Genomic DNA, 11,291 nt, shown 5'->3' with positions numbered 1-11,291 from the left:
AAAGACAACTACCATACGATTTCATTCACTCATGCAAGTAAAGAAACATGTGAAAAAGCAAGAATAAGGGACAGGCAATTAGACTCAAACCAGGCACACAAAATTTGGTGTTTGTTCCATGCAGGCTAGTCGGAATCTGCGTTTATAAGTGTGGATCAAATGGGACATTCAATGCAGGAAATGTGGCTGAACGAGATGTAACGTGAGTTTCCACTGTGTTTGAAGGTGAATTGTGATCTGAATAGAGAAGCTTCATATCTCTTAAAATATCATTTTTAGCGTATTGTGCAACACACACAAACACACACACTCAAACACACACACACACAGGCACACACACTTAAAAGAGTCCCACAGAAGTTAGGGAGCAAGTGAGGAATAGCACTCATGGAAGCAAAATTCAGAGAAAATACCATAAAAAACAAAAGCTTAGAGAATTAAAGTAACAAACCATCCAAAATGAGTAAGATAGCTCCTCACTTATCAAGAATTAATTAATTAATTAATTAATTACACAAGCTTACCTTAAAGACCGCTCTGAACGTATGCCAGCAAATCCAATACCAGAGAGAAAAGGATAAATTCCAACACACATACACACAACCATGATAAGATCATGAGATATACATATCTGATATCTCTGGTAAAGAATTTTGAAGCAGCTTTGAGGGTTTTGAAGCAGTCCTCAAACATCTACCAACACACAGAAAGCCAGGTTCAAATCAATTACCTGGTCCATAATTCGAGACATTCAATGGTAATGTCGGCTTTTCTCTCAATTCTCCAAATATAGGAAGAGGGAACACTCTATTTTACAATGTCCAAAGAGAATTCACATAAGGACCTTATAGTAAACTATTTGCAGACAATTTTAATCAGTAAGATAATAAAATTAGAATTCATTTCTCTGCTCTTTCTTTATTGATCTCCATCTGAAATGGCTGTTTTGCTTTCTATTCACTATTTTTTATTATATTGGGCAACCAGCCTTTCACCCATCTTAAGTTTTTTGACATAGTCTCCCCTGATTCTTTAATTGCATATACAACCAAGTGCTCATCCTCATATAATGCCACACCACCTCCATACCCATTAATTAGTTCCCTCTTTAAGGTAGGTCTTGTCCTCATGTAACCCTCAGCTTGGTCCCCAAAGTCCTGAGTCTCTCCTAGTGCATCTCCATGTCTGACATCTTCTCCTTCCATTTTCCCTTACTACTACTCATGTCCATGGTATTCCTCATGGGCCACAAATGAGTGAAGCCATAGGATATTTCCCTTGGTCTGCTTGCATTTTCATTCGGAAATCATCTTCTTTATCATCATCTTCATAATCATCTTTATCTACTAGCTCATCAAACAGTATCTCGGCTCCTTCCACAGTGATGCTGGAGTGGGCATGGCAGGCCATCGATGTTGGCCATTCATTTTCGTCTGAATAAAGAGAATTGCTCAACATGCCTCTCCCCATGACTATGGCATGTAGCATTAACTAATGATGACAAGGATTGCTGACTGGCCCTCTTTTTTGTGGGGTAGAAATCACGCAGAGTTTCAAACTCCATGAAGCATTTGCAACGGTGTTTAAGGTAATGTCAGGTAGAGAGAGACTTCATCCCTTAGGACTGGTGTTTCAGGACACTAGCAGATAAGGACACGGAGAGCACAACGCATCCCTGCCCTGGCCATTTTCCTGGAATGGTGACTTTCCTTACCTTCTTCCTTCCCTCAGCTTAATAGCTGAGCAAGCACCAAAGGCAGACATTACACCTGAGAAACGATAGGGAACAGAAGCTAAGAATGGACCTTCTCACCCAAGGATATCAAACCTCCCAGCGACCGAATTGTAGCCAAGAGGTCTCGCTGTTGATTGATATCTCTAGAAATTGCAGTGGAAATAGGAACACCTTGCTCTCTCTGGAGAAATCTTGGTCTAAAAATGGTATACAGAACATCGTTTTCTATTCTCTTTGTATAGAAGTGGAAGTGGGAAAGAAACAGAAAAGACCCCCTGAGCTCAGGATCAGGCTAACAGGGCTCTTTCTTCTTCCTTCCCAGGTCTTTCTACTTAAAGCCATAGGACTCATATGTCATGAGAATGGGATTGCTGCTTCAGTGAAGTCAGCTTCTGTGACATCACAAGGCACTGAGGTCCTAGCAACCACTCCTCACCAAACCACGCCTCATCACTTCACCTGGCTGGAGTAGTTCTGGTCAGCCAGGAGTATCAAAATCACTCCAAACCGCTGGAGCCGCCTTGGTCTTTCCCCAAGAGAGTTTGTGAAGCCATTTGAGGTCACCATCTCAATGTTCGAATTTGTAGCCTTTGGCCGTGACTGTCACCACCACCCCTCTGGACGCAGAGAAGGGCAAGGACCACAATTCCATATTACCACGTAAGGTCAAGAAAGAGTCAGGAGTACAAGCAGCCTAACACCGGGAACTCCACGCCATACACATGTTCATGGTCCTCACACCCTATCAGTATGCCTCTGACCAGGAAAAGCACTCCCCGCCCCACTCTAGGAAAGCTCAGAGTTAACAACCGCAACCATACCAATGACATGTCTGGAGTCTTCAACAGTGAGGACACGAGTTCTTCTTTCATCTCCAGAAATTGTGCCCTAAATGCCTCCCAATTTTCCCAGCTGACCAAACATTAAATGCAGAACATACACCCTAGAAGCTTAGGCTCAGGACGGACTCATCTGTTTGGAGTTCACAGGAGCAAGCACGGAGCATGTTGGAAGAGAACCAATCCCCACGTGAAGCCATCCGAAAAGGCTTTTGGGCCAGTTTCAGGAGTATAACATGAATCTACAAAAGGTCTCTGTCTTTTCTGTATTGCAAATGCGCATTCTGTTATCTACACTGAAGATAATTACTTTAGGATGTAGAGCTCATGGAGTGATCAAAGGCTGCCACTTGAGAGAGTCTCAGGTGTGGGTGACATGCCCTCTGGGGTTGTTTTGTGGTTGTCCACTCTCCTGTGGGCTCGTCCTCTGCAGAGGCTCTCCTTGCCTTCCATTCAAAGTGTGTGTTGTCTGGACCAAATATGGTGAGGTTAAGCTTCGTGGGTCTGGTGTGCCTGTGAAACGTGACTTTCAACCCACTCCACAAAACTTAAAGCCTGCTGATTTCTCTGGACAGGTGAGAGGATGTGGGCAGGGATTTCTTCTAGTCTGCTGCAGAATTTTCTGTTATCCTGGGATTAAACAACGTGGTCTAAAGAAGGCAGTCCCAACCGTTTTCCAGGTTTGGGATTCCGTTTTAGATTTGTGCAGCTAATGTCCCCACCGTCCGGTCTGTGGCCACTTCTCAGTCTTGATGCTGGCGGTCATAGAGCCCAAGTATCTTTGGCGCCCATGGAGGCATCTCTACCAACATTGTCAATCACGAATGCACACAAAGAATTAATAATCTTACCACGGTATCAACAGGTATTGTCTCAGATCATGGTTTCCAGGCTGTCTGCACCTGGTTGCTTGCTGGTGTCCTCTGCAGGAGATACACAGTGTTCTCTGGAGTCTATCGCTGCAAATCATGTGATCTGGAATCCCCGGGACTCAAGACCCTTGGTTTGCAAGAACTTGTGTCCTTTAGACATTCTGCTTTTCTCCGCCAACAGCTTTGGGTCAACATTCAAATTGTGGGTTCTAAGTGTGCTCCTCCCCCAGGGCCTTTGTCTTGCCATGGCTCCCTCCCCTCTGAATCACCAATCGTCCCATTCTTCCATAAGCCCTGTCTACACCCTTCCTGAATGGTCTCTGTGACTTCTTCTCTCTTTCACTGTTGAGTGTGATTTCTAGGTTTCATGTCCATTTATGTCACATTTACATTGATTTGGTCATTTTCTAGTTGTGCTGAAGGCTGAACACAGGCCTGGAGCTCCCAGACACTTCTAAGATCTCCCTGTCCTCAAAATGCCCTGCAGACTCTTGTGGAGCCATAAGCAAGAAGGCATTCTTGCTGCCTGTGCCATGTGTCAGTAAGGAAGAGAGCATTGGGCTGTGTCATATCTGTCAGTCACAGAAAGACAACTACAATACGATTTCACTAACTCATGGAAGTAAAGAAACATATGAAAAAGCAAGAAAAAGGGACAGACAATGAGATTCCAACCAGGCACACAAAATTTGGTGTTTGTTCCAGTCAGTCTAGTCAGAATCTGCATTTCTGAAAGTTGATCAACTGGGACATTTAATGCAGGAAATGTGGCTGAATGGGAAGTAACGTGAGTTTCCACTGTGTTTGAAGGTGAATTGTCAGTTGGAATAGAGCTGCTTATTATCTCTTAAAATATCATTTTTAGTGTTTTGAAACACACACACACACACACACACACAAACACACACACTTAAAAGAGTCCCACAGAAGTTAGGGAGCTAGTGAGGAATAGCACTCATAGAAGCAAAATTCAGAGGAAAATACCATAAAAAAACAAAAGCTAAGAGAATCAAAGTAACAACCCGTCCATACTGGATAAATTAACTCCTTACCTATCAAGAATTAATTAATTAATTAATTAATTAGTAAATTAAACAGCCTTACCTAAAAGACCCTCCACACAAGTATGTCAGCAAATCCAATATCGGACAAAAAAGAAAAAATTACAAGACACATACGGACTACCATGACAAGATCACGAGTCATAAATATCTGACGTCTCAGGTAATGACGAAGGCTTCTGAAGCAGTTTTCAAACATCTCCCAACAAAGAGAAAGCCAGGTTCAAATCAATTCCCTGGTCCACAATTCGAGACAGTTAATGGTAATATTGGCTTTTCTCATCTATTCCCCAAATGTAGGAAGAGGTGAGACTCTAATTTACCATGCCCAAAGACCCAGTTCACATAAGGCCCTTTTAGGAATCCAATGGCATACAATTTTAATCAGTAGGATAATAAAAATAGAATTCATTTCGCTTCTCTTTCTTTCTTCATCTCCATGTGAAACGGCCTGTTTTGTATTCTATTCACTATTTTTTCTTATATTCGGCAAGCCAGCCTATAATCCATCCTACTTTTTTTGACAGTGTCCCCTGATTCCTTAATTGCATATACCACCAAGTGCTCATCCTCATATAATGCCACACCACCTCCATACCTATAAAGCAGTTCCCTCTTTATGGCTTGTCTTATCCTCCTGTAAACTTCAGCTTGGTCCCCAAAGACCTGAGTGTCTCCTGGTGCTTCTCCCTGTCTGACTTCTTCTCTTTCCGTTTTCCCTTAATACTACTCAAGTCTATGGTATTGCTCATGGGCCACATAGGAGTGAAGCCATAGGATATTTCTCTTGGTCTGCCTGCATTTTCATTTGGAAAACATCTTCTTTATCATCATCTTCATAATCATTTTTATCCACTAGCCCTTAAAAGGGTATCTAGGCTCCGTCCACAGTGATGCTAGATGGACATGGCAGGCCATCTATATTGGCCATTCATTTTCCTCTGAATAAAGAGAGTTGCTCAACATGGCTCTCCCCATGACTATGGCATGCAGTATTAACAAATGATGACAAGGAGTGTCATCATTCTGTTTCTTGAGGGGTAGCGAACATGCAGAATTTCATTCTCCTTGAAGCATTCCAACCGTGTTTAAGGTAATGTCAGGTAGACAGAGCATTCATCCCTTTGGACTGGTGCTTCAGGACACTAGCAGATGGGACTTTCCTTCCCTTTTTCGTACATCATCTTCCAAGCTGACTAAGTACCAAAGGCAGACCTTACACACGAGACACATTAGGAAACAGAAGCTAAGAAAGGACCCTCTCACCCAAGGATACCCAAACTCCCAGAGACCTAATGGTAGCCAAGAGGCCTCGCTGTTGATTGAGATCTCTAGAAATTGCAGTGGAAATAACAACACCTTGCTCTCTCTGGATAAATGTTGTCTAAAGACTGGTATAAAGAACATTGTTTACTTTTCTCTTTGTATAGAAAGTGGAAGTGGGAAAGAAAAAAAAAAGAACTGAGTTCATAATGAGGCTAACAGGGCTCTTTCTTGTTCCTTCCCAGGTCTTTCTACTTAAAGCCATAGGACTCATATGTGATGAGAATGGGATTTGTACTTCAGTGAAGTCAGCTTCTGTGACATCTCAAAGCTCTGTGGTCCTAGCAACCACTACAGGGCAAAGCACGCCTCATCACTTCACCTGGATGGAATAGTTCTGGGTCAGCCAGGAGTATCAAAATCATCCAAACCGGTGGACCGCCTGGGGATTTCACCAAGACAGTTTGTGAATCATTTTGGGATCACCTTCTCCATGGCCGAATTTGTAGTCTTTGGCTGTGACTGTCTCAGGTAATGACGAAAGCATTTGAAGCAGTCCTCAAACATCTCCAAACACACAGAAAGCCAGGTTCTAATCAATTCCGTGGTCCACAATTCAAGACATTTAATGGTAATGTCAGCTTTTCTCATCTATTCCCAAAATGTAAGAAGAGGGAAGACTCTAATTTACTATGTCCAAAGACCCAATTCACATAAGGACCTTATAGGAAACCAATTGCATACAATTATCATCAGTAAGATAATAAAACTAGAATTCATTTCTCTTGTCTTTCTTCCTTCATCTCCATGTGAAATGGCCTGTTTTGCTTTCTATTCCCTATTTTTTCTGATACTCGGCAAGCCAGGCTTTCATCCATCCTACTTTCCCCTCCCCCACCGGGATTTTCCATTTTATTTATTTTTTCAGCGTAACAGTATTCATTGTTTTGCACAACACCCAGTGCTCCATGCAAAACGTGCCCTCCCTATTACCCACCACCTGTTCCCCCAACCTTCCACCCCTGACCCTTCAAAACCCTCAGGTTCTTTCTCAGAATCCACAGTCTCTTATGGTTCTCCTACCCTTCCAAATTTTATTTTTTTAATAAACATATAATGTATTTTTATCTCCAGGGGTACAGGTCTGTGAATCACCAGATTTACACACTTCACAACACTCACGATAGCACATACCCTCCCCAATGTCCATAGCCCCCTCCCCCTCTCCGAATCCCACCTCCCCCAAGCAACCCCCAGTTTGTTTTCTGAGATTAAGAGTCATTTATGGTTTGTCTCCCTCCCAATCCCATCTTGTTTCATTTATTCTTCTCCTATCCCCCTAACCCCCGATGTTGCTTCTCCATGTCCTCATATCAGGGAGATCATATGATAGTTGTCTTTCTCCGATTGACTTATTTCACTAAGCATGATACGCTCTAGTTCCATCCACGTCGTCGCAAATGGCAAGATTTCATTTCTTTTGATGGCTGCATAGTATTCCATTGTGTATATATACCACATCTTCTTTATCCATTCATCTGTTGATGGACATCTAGGTTCTTTCCATAGTTTGGCTATTGTAGACATTGCTGCTATAAACATTCGGGTACACGTGCCCCTTCGGATCACTATGTTCGTATCTTTAGGGTAAATACCCAGTAGTGCAATTGCTGCGTCATAGGGTAATTCTATTTTCAACATTTTGAGGAACCTCCATGCTGTTTTCCAGAGTGGTTGCACCAGCTTGCATTCCCACCAACAGTGTAGGAGGGTTCCCCTTTCTCCGCATCCTCGCCAGCATCTGTCATTTCCTGACTTGTTAATTTTAGCCATTCTGACTGGTGTGAGGTGATATCTCATTGTGGTTTTGATTTGTATTTCCCTGATGCCGAGTGACATGGAGCACTTTTTCATGTGTCTGTTGGCCATCTGGATGTCTTCTTTGCAGAAATGTCTGTTCATGACCTCTGCCCATTTCTTGATTGGATTGTTTGTTCTTTGGGTGTTGAGTTTGCTAAATTCCTTATAGATTTTGGATACTATCCCTTTAACTGATATGTCGTTTGCAAATATCTTCTCCCATTCTGTCAGTTGTCTTTTGGTTTTGTTAACTGTTTCCTTTGCTGTGCAAAAGCTTTTGATCTTGATGAAATCCCAATAGTTCATTTTTGCCCTTGCTTCCCTTGCCTTTGCCGTTGTTCCTAGGAAGATGTTGCTACGGCTGAGGTCGAAGAGGTTGCTGCCTGAATTCTCCTCAAGGATTTTGATGGATTCCTTTCTCACATTGAGGTCCTTCATCCATTTGGAGTCTATTTTCGTGTGTGGTGTAAGGAAGTGGTCCAATTTCATTTTTCTGTATGTGGCTGTCCAATTTTCCCAGCACCATTTATTGAAGAGGCTGTCTTTTTTCCATTGGACATTCTTTCCTGCTTTGTCGAAGATTAGTTGACCATAGAGTTGAGGGTCTATTTCTGGGCTCTCTATTCTGTTCCACTGATCTATGTGTCTGTTTTTGTGCCAGTACCATGCTGTATTGATGATGACAGCTTTGTAATAGAGCTTGAAGTCCAGAATTGTGATGCCACCAACTTTGGCTTTGTTCTTCAATATTCCTTTGGCTATTCGAGGTCTTTTCTGGTTCCATATAAATTTGAGGATTATTTGTTCCATTTCTTTGAAAAAAATGGATGGTATTTTGATAGGGATTGCATTAAATGTGTAGATTGCTTTAGATAGCATGGACATTTTCACAATATTTATTCTTCCAATCCAGGAGCATGGAACATTTTTCCATTTTTTTGTGTCTTCCTCAATTTCTTTCATGAGTACTTTATAATTTTCTGTGAATAGATTCCTAGCCTCTTTGGTTAGGTTTATTCCTAGGTATCTTATAGTTTTGGGTGCAATTGTAAATGGGATTGACTCCTTAATTTCTCTTTCTTCTGTCTTGTTGCTGGTGTACAGAAATGCAACTGGTTCTGTGTATTGATTTTATATCCTGACACTTTACTGAATTCCTGTACAAGTTCTAGCAGTTTTGGAGTGGAGTCTTTTGGGTTTTCCACATATAGTATCATATCATCTGCGAAGAGTGATAGTTTGAATTCTTCTTTACCGATTTGGATGCCTTTAATTTCTTTTTGTTGTCTGATTGCTGAGGCTAGGACTTCTAGTACTATGTTGAATAGCAGTGGTGATAATGGACATCCCTGCCGTGTTCCTGACCTTAGCGGAAAAGCTTTCGGTTTTTCTACATTGAGAATGATATTTGCGGTGGGTTTTTCATAGATGGCTTTGATAATATTGAGGTATGTGCCCTCTATCCCTACACTTTGAAGAGTTTTGATCAGGAAGGGATGCTGTACATTGTCAAATGTTTTTTTCAGCATCTACTGAGAGTATCATATAGTTCTTGTTCTTTCTTTTATTAATGTGTTGTATCACATTGATTGATTTGCGGATGTTGAACCAACCCTGCAGCCCTGGAATAAATCCCACTTGATCGTGGTGAATAATCCTTTTAATGTACTGTTGAATCCTACTGGCTAGTATTTTGGTGAGAATTTTTGCGTCTGTGTTCATCGAGGATATTGGTCTGTAGTTCTCTTTTTTTGGTGGGATCCTTGTCTGGTTTTGGGATCAAGGTGATGCTGGCCTCATAAAATGAGTTTGGAAGTTTTCTTTCCATTTCTATTTCTTGGAACAGTTTCAGGAGAATAGGAATTAGTTCTTCTTTAAATGTTTGGTAGAATTCCCCTGGGAAGCCGTCTTGCCCTGGGCTTTTGTTTGTTTGGAGATTTTTGACGACTGTTTCAAACTCCTTACTGGTTATGGGCCTGTTCAGGTTTTCTATTTCTTCCTGGTTCAGTTGTGGTAGTTTATATGTCTCTAGGAATGCATCCATTTCTTCCAGATTGTCAAATTTGTTGGCGTAGAGTTGCTCATAGTATGTTCTTATAATTGTCTGTATTTCTTTGGTGTTAGTTGTGATCTCTCCTCTTTCATTCATGATTTTATTGATTTGGGTCCTTTCTCTTTTCTTTTGGATGAGTCTGGCCAGGGGTTTATCAATCTTATTGATTCTTTCAAAGAACCAGCTCCTTCATTGATTTTTTCTATTGTTTTTTTTTTTTTGCTTTCTATTTCATTGACTTCTGCTCTGATCTTTATGATTTCTCTTCTTCTGCTGGGTTTAGGGTGTCTTTCTTGTTCTTTCTCCAGCTCCTTTACGTGCAGGGTTAGGTTGTGTACTTGAGACCTTTCTTGTTACTTCAGAAAGGCTTGTACCGCTATATACTTACCTCTCAGGACTGCCTTTGCTGTGTCCCACAGATTTTGAACTGTTGTGTTTTCATTATCATTTGTTTCCATGAATTTTTTCAATTCTTCTTTAATTTCCTGGTTGACCCATTCATTCTTTAGAAGGATGCTGTTTAGTCTCCAAGTATTTGGGTTCTTTCCAGCTTTCCTCTTGGGATTGAGTTCTAGCTTCAGAGCATTGGGGTCTGAAAATATGCAGGGAATGATCCCAATCTTTTGATACCGGTTGAGACCTGGTTTGTGACCCAGGATGTGATCTATTCTGGAGAAGGTTCCACGTGCACTAGAGAAGCATGTGTATTCTGTTGCTTTGGGATGAAATGTTCTGAATATATCTGTGATGTCCATCTGGTCCAGTGTGTCATTTAAGGCCTTTATTTCGTTGTTGATCTTTTGCTTGGATGATATGTGCATTTCAGTGAGGGGAGTGTTAAAGTCCCCTACTATTATTGTATTATTATTGATGCGTTTCATTGATTTTGTTATTAATTAGTTGATATATTTGGCTGCTCCCACGTTAGGGGCATAGATATTTAAAATTGTTAGATCTTCTTGTTGGACAGACCCTTTGAGCAGAATATAGTGTCCTTCCTCATCTCTTATTATAGTCTTTGGCTTAAAATCTAATTGATCTGATATAAGGATCGCCACCCCAGCTTTCTTCTGATGCCCATTAGCATGGTAAATTGTTTTCCACCCCCTCACTTTAAATCTGGAGGAGTCTTTGCGTCTAAAATGAGTTTCTTGTAGGCAACATAATGATGGGTTTTGATTTTTTATCCATTCTGATACCCTGTGTCTTTTGATTGGGGCATTTAGCCCATTATCATTCAGGGTAACTATTGAGAGATATGAATTTAGTGCCATTATTAGCCTGTAAGGTGACTGTTACTGTATATTGTCTCTGTACCTTTCTGATCTACTACTTTTAGGCTCTCTCTTTGCTTAGAGGACCCCTTTCAATATTTCCTGTAGAGCTGGTTTGGTGTTTGCAATTTCTTTCAGTTTTTGTTTGTCCTGGAAGCTTTTGATCTCTCCTTCTCTTTTCAATGATAGCCTAGCTGGATAGAGTATTCTTGGCTGCATGTTTTTCTCGTTTAGTGCTCTGAATATATCATGCCAGCACTTTCTGGACTGCCAGGTCTCTGTGGATAAGTCTGCTGCCAATCTAATATTTTTACCAATGTATGTTACAGACTTC

This window comes from Meles meles, chromosome Y (genome assembly GCF_922984935.1).
Source record: "Meles meles chromosome Y, mMelMel3.1 paternal haplotype, whole genome shotgun sequence".
NCBI classification, from domain to species: domain Eukaryota; kingdom Metazoa; phylum Chordata; class Mammalia; order Carnivora; family Mustelidae; genus Meles; species Meles meles.
Note: the sequence above shows the minus strand (reverse complement) of the source record.